The 8,470-nt window shown below is 48.6% G+C and overlaps 1 non-coding gene across 1 annotated transcript; it reads left to right on the top strand.

Moving 5' to 3' along the window:
- The first annotated feature begins 1,232 nt into the window (after nt 1-1,232).
- Nucleotides 1,233-1,314, top strand: TRNAS-CGA (transfer RNA serine (anticodon CGA)). Its single transcript has one exon. It is a non-coding gene; the product is annotated as a tRNA-Ser (tRNA).
- Nucleotides 1,315-8,470: the final 7,156 nt, after the last annotated feature.

Here is an 8,470-nt window from a genome sequence, read left to right as displayed (position 1 = left end):
TCTGGCTGTTCCCTCACTGCGAGAAGTGAGGTTACAGGGAACCAGGCAGAGGGTCTTCTTGGTAGTGGCGCCTGCCCTGTGGAATACCCTCCCATCAGATATCATTGTATCTGAAGAAGTGTGCATGCACACAAAAGCTCATACCAAAATAAAAACTTAGTTGGTCTTTAAGGTGCTACTGAAGGATTTTTTTTATTTTGTTTCGACTCAGACCAACACGGCTACCTACCTGTAACTATGTTACTTTTAAAAGAATCTGTTTAGGGAAGTTTTAAATGTTTAATGCCGGCCATATTGTTTTCAATATTCAGTTGGGAGCCGCCCAGAGTGGCTGAGGTATAAACAATAAATTATTATTGTTGATTATTATTATTATTAATATTATACCAACTGATTTTGTGTACCCAACAAGGGGTGGCAGCAGACGTGTCCAGGTAACACAGTGCAAGGATTGGGGGTCACTTTTTTCCTGTACCAAGACTTAGCTCTGCAACATGTGAAATACTAACTAGTGGTGATGCCCATGAACCCATTTCCAGGCTCATTATTTATGGAATATATCTCCTGCCTGTGCTCTCAAAGGAACCTGGTGGCAAAGCTGGCCCATGATTCAAAGCGAAGGTGTGCAGGACATAGAATCGCAGAACTATAGAGCCGGAAAGGGTCGCAGGGTCATCTAGTCCAACCCCAAGAACCAAACAAGCCCACCCTGGGGAAGAGGCTTGTGCTGGTCTACGTCCCAAGCTGGGAGTCGCTAAGATTCCGTGTGTGTCGTGTCGTGACCTCAGTCGAGCGAGCCTGCATTAGGCGACGGGGAGCCTCCTCAAAGACTGGCAACTTGGGAGGCGGGAATTCTGCACATGCTCAGGAGCATGAAACCCGCGCGGCTTTCCTGGCAGCGCGGCCTGAGGCGGGAAGGCGAGCGGCGGACGGGGAGGCGGAGAACAGCGGCGGCGGCTGAATTTATCGGGAATATTCGTATTAAAAATGGAGCCGGCGCTGCCCTGTGGTCCCGGGATTTGGGGATGGCGAAGCGGAGGAGGCGAGGCGAGGCGAACGGGAGGCGCCGGAGTTGGGCGTCCTTTCTGGCGGCGGTGAGGCGGCGAGGGCGGAGGGGAGAAGCGGCGCTCGGGTCTCCGCCGACGGGCTTCTTTCCCGCTTCCGCGGTCGGCGCAGTGCAGGCCGCCTGGCGGGTCGGTCTAGCTGAAGCTCCGCGCAGCCTTGGCCCGAGAGTCACGGTGGCCGAGTGGTTAAGGCGTTGGACTCGAAATCCAATGGGGTTTCCCCGCACAGGTTCGAATCCTGTTCGTGACGGCGGTCTCGTTTTTATGGGGGGAGGCGAGGCGCCATCTACTTTTAACTTGACATCCCGCTTCCCCAGTTTACAAAATAAAATAGAATATAACAAAAAGAACCGAGTCGGAAAGCGGTTTAAGAATCGCGGGGGAGGACGGGGAGGAGTTCACGGGCAGCGATCGTCCCAGCGGTTAAACGGAAGGCGGAGGAGCTCCAATTGCGGAGGGAGGGAGAGGCTGTCGAAGGCGGAGCTTGAGCGCCAGAACGGGCAGATCGCGGATCTCACGCGTCACTGCCGCATCTGATCTTCCCGTCCGCATCCCGCCTTGCTCTGTAGCCCAGCCCACTGCTTCCTCCATCGGACCCCACAAAACGGGGTGGTCGCTGGGGTGGGGACTGGGTTTCCAGATGCTGACCCAGATGGACCTTGGGCCGGATCCAGCTGTCTGGCTCTGTGCATCTTTTGATTAGCTGCCCCCTAACCCATTCCTGCCCTCCTCTGTCCCCAAAAGGAGGGCCACTTGCTCACCTGACGCCATGGGCTTCTCCGCGCCTTGCAGGGGGGCACCCTGTTGCTGCAGCTGATCAGGTGTCTTAAGCACCTGAACCGAGAAGAGGCGAGCAGAGAGAGCGACTCGGAAGCCGGCAGCCCCAATTCTTGAGGGGTGTTTGTGTGTGAGGAGGGGCGTCTGGCCCGATTCCTTCCATCTCTCTGCAGTGCAGTGACCTGAAAGGGCATCACCAGAGCTGTAGAGAGGCAGCCCAGGGCACAAAGGGCTGGCAGAGACAGAAAGGAGGCCCCAAGTGCTCTGGGTTCAAGAGCTCCAGCCCAAAGGAAAGAGAAGCATTGCCAGCTGTTAAAGGGCTGCTCTGCTCTTCCTGGAGAGGGAGGAGACCCCTAGGAGGGTCCTCCAAGCATCAAGGTGTCCCAGAAGAGGAGCAGAACATGAGGAAGGTGATGGAGTCTTCCTTGGAGCCAGAGAGACCCCCAGGACTCACACCACACCCCCAGGAGACCAAGAGAAAGGGAAGGAATCCTACTTAGTCTGCACATTTTGTTCACAAAAAATTCCCCACCTCCTCTCTAAAATGCCCACCCAAGCCTAACTGACCCCACCCCCAGCCCTAAGTCTAAGCCTAACCCCCGCCCTAACCCAACACTTACCCCTAACTACTCCTCTATGCACAAAATGAATATATACAAAATATTTACCAAATGTGCACGAAATAAAGAACTAAAAAATAAAAAGTGTTAAAATAAAAAAGTAAAATAATAAATTTTAAAAAATAAATCAAATCAAATGAATCAAATAAAAGTAATAAATCAGATAATCAAATGAACACCCCTCCTTATCTTCTCCAACCACCACCAACTCCTCTCTCCTCCACTCGCCTCACTACTAACCCACAATGGCCTCTGCAAGTAGGTGGCTTTTAAGGGAGAAGCAAGAGATGTCACAAAGGAGGGCAGGTCCTTGTCACCGTGGCAACCCTCCCACCTGGATCTGGCCCCTCCTGAGAGGTGATGCTCCTCTGTCAGAACTTGGAGACACCTGCTGTTCCGCCTGCAGCTGGGCTGCACCTTCTCTTGGCAGATTCACGTCCGCATTTCACATCCTTCTTCCTACCGCCCCATTTCCAAAGGGAGACCATCCCCACGTCCTTTAAGGCAGGCTAGGAGTCTCCATAGTGCAGGATTAGACCATCTGCTTTGTATGCGGGTCTTCTGTCCTGGGCGGCATCTCGGCGGGGGGGAGCCTGGGAATGTGTCCCCCCTCATATGAAACCCTGGAGAGCTGCTGCCAGTCAGTGCAGGCTAGTTGAAGAAGGATATTGAGCAGCTGGAAGGTGAGCAGAGGAGGGCGACCAGAATGATGAAGGGTCTGGAAACCAAGCCTCATGAGGAACAGTTGAGGCAGTTGGAAACCAAGCCTCATGAGGGATGGTTGAGGCAGCTGGGTATGTTTAGCCTGGAGAAGAGGAGACTGAGAGGAGAGGGGAGAGCCATCTTCCAATATCTGAGGGCTGCAAGAGGGAGCAAGCTTGTTTTCTGCTGCTCCAGATTCAGACTAAACATTAGGAAGAACTTTCTGATGGTAAGACTCTTTGGGATGGTGGTGGACTCTCTTTCCTTGGAGGCTTTTAAGCAGAGGTTGGATACCAACCTGTGAGGGATTCAGCAGCAATTTGGGAAGCGCATAGCACTGGCCAGTGTGGTGTAGTGGTTAAGAGTGGTGGACTTGTAATCTGGAGAACCAGGTTCGCTTCCCTGCTCCTCCACATGCAGCTGCTGGGTGACCTTGGGCTAGTCACACTTCTCTGAAGTCTCTCAGCCCCACACACCTCACAAGGTGTCTCTTGGGGAGGAGGGGAAAGGAGATTGTTAGCCGCTTTGAGACTCCTTCGGGTAGTGATAAAGCGGGATATCAAATTCTTCTTCTTCTTCCTCTTCCTCTTCCTCTTCCTCTTCTTCTCTACTTTACAGGGTTGTTGTACCCCTACAGGGCTGCTGAGCATCTGAAAGTGCCTGCCAAATATTGCACATTCCACTTCATTGTGGGGAACAGCTGCAGCACATCAGAAGGCATCCCTCAACTTCTGTTTCTTTTCTCTCCTGCAACCAAAGGGGCTGGGCTGGATTACCAAATAGGCAGAGTAGGCACTGGTCTATGGGCCCCACACTTTTTAGGGGTCCAGTGACAATGGATCAAAATAATATTGATATGATATTGAAAGAAAGCGACAATCAAGCTTTCTTAGTTCAATGTTATTCCAGTGTGCACACGAGGCCTGCCTCCTGTCCAGATTTTGACTGCCAAGGGGCCTCCACTGGGTTTAAGCCAGCACTGCCCCGTAAATGGCCCACTATATGCAATAATATTGTGCATTTCAAATGTTTGTACATAGCATTAGCGAAGGTGCAAGCTCCTTCTGCTGGGAACATATGTATTGGAAGGTGTATGCTTGAGGGTTTCCTATAGGCATCTAGCTGGCCACTGTGAGAACAGGATTCTGTTCTAGATGGGATTCAGCAGGGCTCTCCTCAGCTGCCTACCTAGCTGCTTGGGTGCCGGGTGCCGGGTGCCGCTCGCGCGTCCTGTAGCCCATGGGGGTGGGGCGCGTTGCATGGAGCCTCTCTGCCGCTTCCCACTCAGCTGTAGGGCATCTGAGGGAGAGGTGGAGGGCAGATGCAAGCCCCACACTGCCGCTTCAGGCAGCACGGAGCCTGCAGGCGCCCAGGAGAGACGTGGCTCAGGCATGCCGCAGGCCCCACAATATGTGCCGGCCCCCGCAGTGTGGCGCCCAGTGCCAGCCATTTTTCTTTGTTGACTAAACTAAAAAGTTTCGTGAGCCCAATTTTTTTAAAATTTAAAAACACCCCTTATATTTTTGTCATTTTATCACCCCCCACAGTGATGACACCCAGGGCGGCCCCCCCCCTTCCTCTGCCACTGGCTCTTCTTCTATTCTAGGTAAGCTCTTTAAGAGTGGGGGCATATCCGCACTGGTGCTTATTTTTTTTTGCAGTTGTACTTACACAACACCTCAGCTTCCTGCAGTCACATCAACAGTAGGCTGCAAACCGGCAAATTTAAGTAAAAAACTTCATTCATAAGAAATTCCCATCGTGAAAAATAGGTTTTAAGTGCTTATGTTAAGTAAATAAACCAGAAAATAACACTTACAACTGTAAGTATCTTATTTTTTCCTTCTTTTAATAATTTCAATGTGTGTGTGTGGGGGGGGGGGGTTGACAAGAATTTTTTTGCACTGGGTACCACCTAACCTTGCTATGCCACTGCCTGAAACAGCCCCCAAGTGTTTTTGTTTGTTTTGTTAAGGCAGAAAATTTAGGCATGTGTGTCTTTAATTACCATGGGGCCTATGATGTATGTGGGCGTGGCACCACATCTCTGCTTTTGCAGCCTGATCAACTGCAGGAGAAGGGAATGTGTTTGGGGTGTGTGCTGATACAGCTCCTTGCCAAGGGTGCAAGTGGGGTGGGCACAGTGATTTGCATGGGGTTCCTCCTGAGACACAGGACTGAACTGGGCAAGCAAGTGGGCACTTCTGTGAGCAAGCTGAGGTTTTTTTTTTCTATTGGTGGAACTGACATCACATTCTAAGAGGCAGAGTTAACATTGCCAGCTCACTGTTTGACCTAGGTCCTAATGCCTCTCTAGTGGCAGGTGGTGCTTCCTTGCTAGGAGGTGAGATTGAGGCCAGATCAGATGCCTTCTCCTCCACACTTGGGGTTGTTGCTGTCACTGAGGCAGGGCTCTCTCGACATTCTGTGACGTCCCTTGCCAACATCCAGAGCAGCACCTCCCCTGCCACTCAACTTCTCCATAAGATCAGGTTCAACCCTCCCGTCACATTCTTCCTCCCCCAGACCAACCCTGCCAAGCAAGAGGTCTCCACGGGGCTCACAATGGGCTTTCCAAGAGACTGTTTTGATCAACAGAGAGCAACAGATCATTCTGTGTCAATGCAATTCATTCTGTATCTGGCACAAATCGACACAGGTTGTCCCAATCTCATTTGCTGTTTGGGATTCTGGCAGTCAGTTGCACAGTGCTAGCAATTTCATCCCTTTGATTTTCAAAAGGCAACTTTGCAATACTGGCTATTTAAATGGAATTATTAATTTTGTTTCTGTAAAATTTTAATGGTGGAAAGTATTTGGTTTACATGGTTACCTGAATATAATTTCATTGGGGTGTGTCACGGGGAATCAGGATTCATGCAAACCTTTTCACAGTGTAATTCTAATCAAGTCTACTGGTAGTTAGAAGCAAGGAGGGATGAGCCTGCCAGGTCCAGTGTCTTATTTTTCAGTTCAGTTCACTCCATTTCTGCACCAGTTTGTGAGTTTTTTTTAATTACAAGTCTGCAGAAAAAAATATTTTTGCAAAAAAATATATCAAGGAAGAACATTTTTGAATGCAATTTTGCACAATATGCATAATTTTTGCAAGAAATTCCCTCTAATAAATTTTTATATGTTGTTTTCAGTAATGTTAGTATTTCTGTATCCAAAGAGATGGCCCATGGATCAATAAGGGAAGCAGAGACAGTGGGGAGCACATGCAGAGAAGAGGAAGCCACAAGTCGTCTGTGTTTATTAAAAGAAAGCATAAATCTAGAGGGTGGGAGAGACGGGTGAGCAGGTGCTGCCTGAAACTTATGGTCGGAGGCTCTCTCTCAACAACAAAGTTTGAATGGCCCTTCCAGTGGCAGTGAAACAACCCAACAATGTTCCTTCTTCATTTTGATAAGAATGCCTCAATGGGAAACATGTCAGGAGGATGCACTGGTGACAATCGCTGTTAGCTGCCCCACTTTGTATCATGGCATCATTCATGAACTTCCTACTTGTGCTATGGCAGCCCATAGCTATTCATTCCAAATCAGAAAGTGCTGTGGCAGCTTCCCCATCACTGGATGACAAGGGTACACTTCCCTTGGGTGTAAGGATGGACAGGTCAGCTTATTTCTGTTTTGGACCATCACACAAGGGCCGGGCAGGTCAAAAGGCCCTCTCGGCTTGCACACATATACCAATGAATACTGGACTGAACAGCTGGATTGATGATGGTGATGAATATTTGTATACTGCCCTTCATCTGAAGATCACAGGCAGTTCACAACAAAAGAATACAAAATGAGAACACAAAATACATAATGAAACAAAAACAAAGCAATGACGCCCCTCTACAAACACATACTATCAAATAAGGAAAGCGGGGAGAAATAGCACCTTTAAAAAACTGTTTCTATTAGTCAATGCCAACCATTAAAAAACTTACTGCCAACTCCCACTTCTGGCGTTGGCAGCTTCTACCATCATAGATGAGTGTGGGTGGTTGAGAACAAGACAGGCCCAGTTCTGCTACAACAGTCGTTGAGGTAGGTGGCTTCTGAGTGACATGTCGCTCAGTCCAGCCAATAGAACAAGCACCACGCAGCTCAGGAAATGCCATGGGGCTAGACGATGAAGCTAGCCATGAAGCAATGGAGTGGGAAAGAGTATTGGAGAGGTTGTCAAGATTACAAACAATCCATACACCATGGAGGCAGAATGAGAGAGTAGAAAAATAAGAGAACACCTTTTCTACATAGTTTTATAATACACTTGGGAAAACAGGCGAACTAATACCAGTGTACTGGAAGAAGAAAAGATCACCAGTGTTGAAGCAATGATTCTTCAACATCAACTTTGTTGGACTGGTCATGTTGTACGGATGCCTGATTATCATCTTCCAAAGCAACTACTCCATTCCGAGCTTAAAAATGGAAAGTGTAATGCTGGTGGTCAACAAAAGAGGTTTAAAGACTGTCTCAATGCAAAAAATAATAATAGTATAAACACCAACAATTGGGAAACACTTGCGTCGAGTGCTCCAATTGGAGAACAGCCTTTACCAAATGTGCCATGGGCTTTGAAGACACTCAAACTCAGAATGCAAGGGAGAAACGTGCTAAGAGGAAGGCACACTTGGCAAATCCATACCATGATCAACTCTTGCCCGGAAACCAATGTCCCCACTGTGGAAGGATGTTTGGGTCCAGAATTGGCCTCCACAGTCACTTACGGACCCATTGTTAAAACCGTGTTTATGGAAGACAATCTTACTCGGCTACGAGTGATCGAAGCAGCAGCAGCAGCAGCAGCAGCAGCAGCAGCAGCAGCAGCAGCAGCAATTTCTTGTTTAAGTCTTCTGACCTGCTCATCATTTAAGCAGAGAATATTATATTCTCCACTAGCAAGCCCTGCTGATTGAGGCCCTGATCCTGCATCTATACTGAAGGAAAGCACAGGGGGCAGTCCCCCACCCCTACTTGGATACTGGAAACATACTACAAATGCTCTAAACAATAATAATTATTCAAATAAATGTAAGCATTGTGTATTTGGGTAATGTTGGCATTTTGGAAGAAAAACCTTTGAAGTTTGTGGACCTCATATTTCAACCTGGCTCATTATTAATTTGTTGGAAGCTGGCCAGAGTGGCTGGGGAAACCAAGTCAGATGGGTGGCATATACCGGTAAATAAATGATGGTAGTGATGATGATGCAATTGATCATTCTCATCAGGAAATGTTTTCCCTAACAAATGAACCCTCTTCATATAGTGGATGCTCTGGTTCTCGTTAAGTCTGTTGTGCTGTA

This window comes from Zootoca vivipara, chromosome 2 (genome assembly GCF_965207765.1).
Source record: "Zootoca vivipara chromosome 2, rZooViv2.hap1.1, whole genome shotgun sequence".
NCBI classification, from domain to species: Eukaryota; Metazoa; Chordata; class Lepidosauria; order Squamata; family Lacertidae; genus Zootoca; species Zootoca vivipara.
Note: the sequence above shows the minus strand (reverse complement) of the source record. Positions and strands in the feature narration are given on the sequence as shown.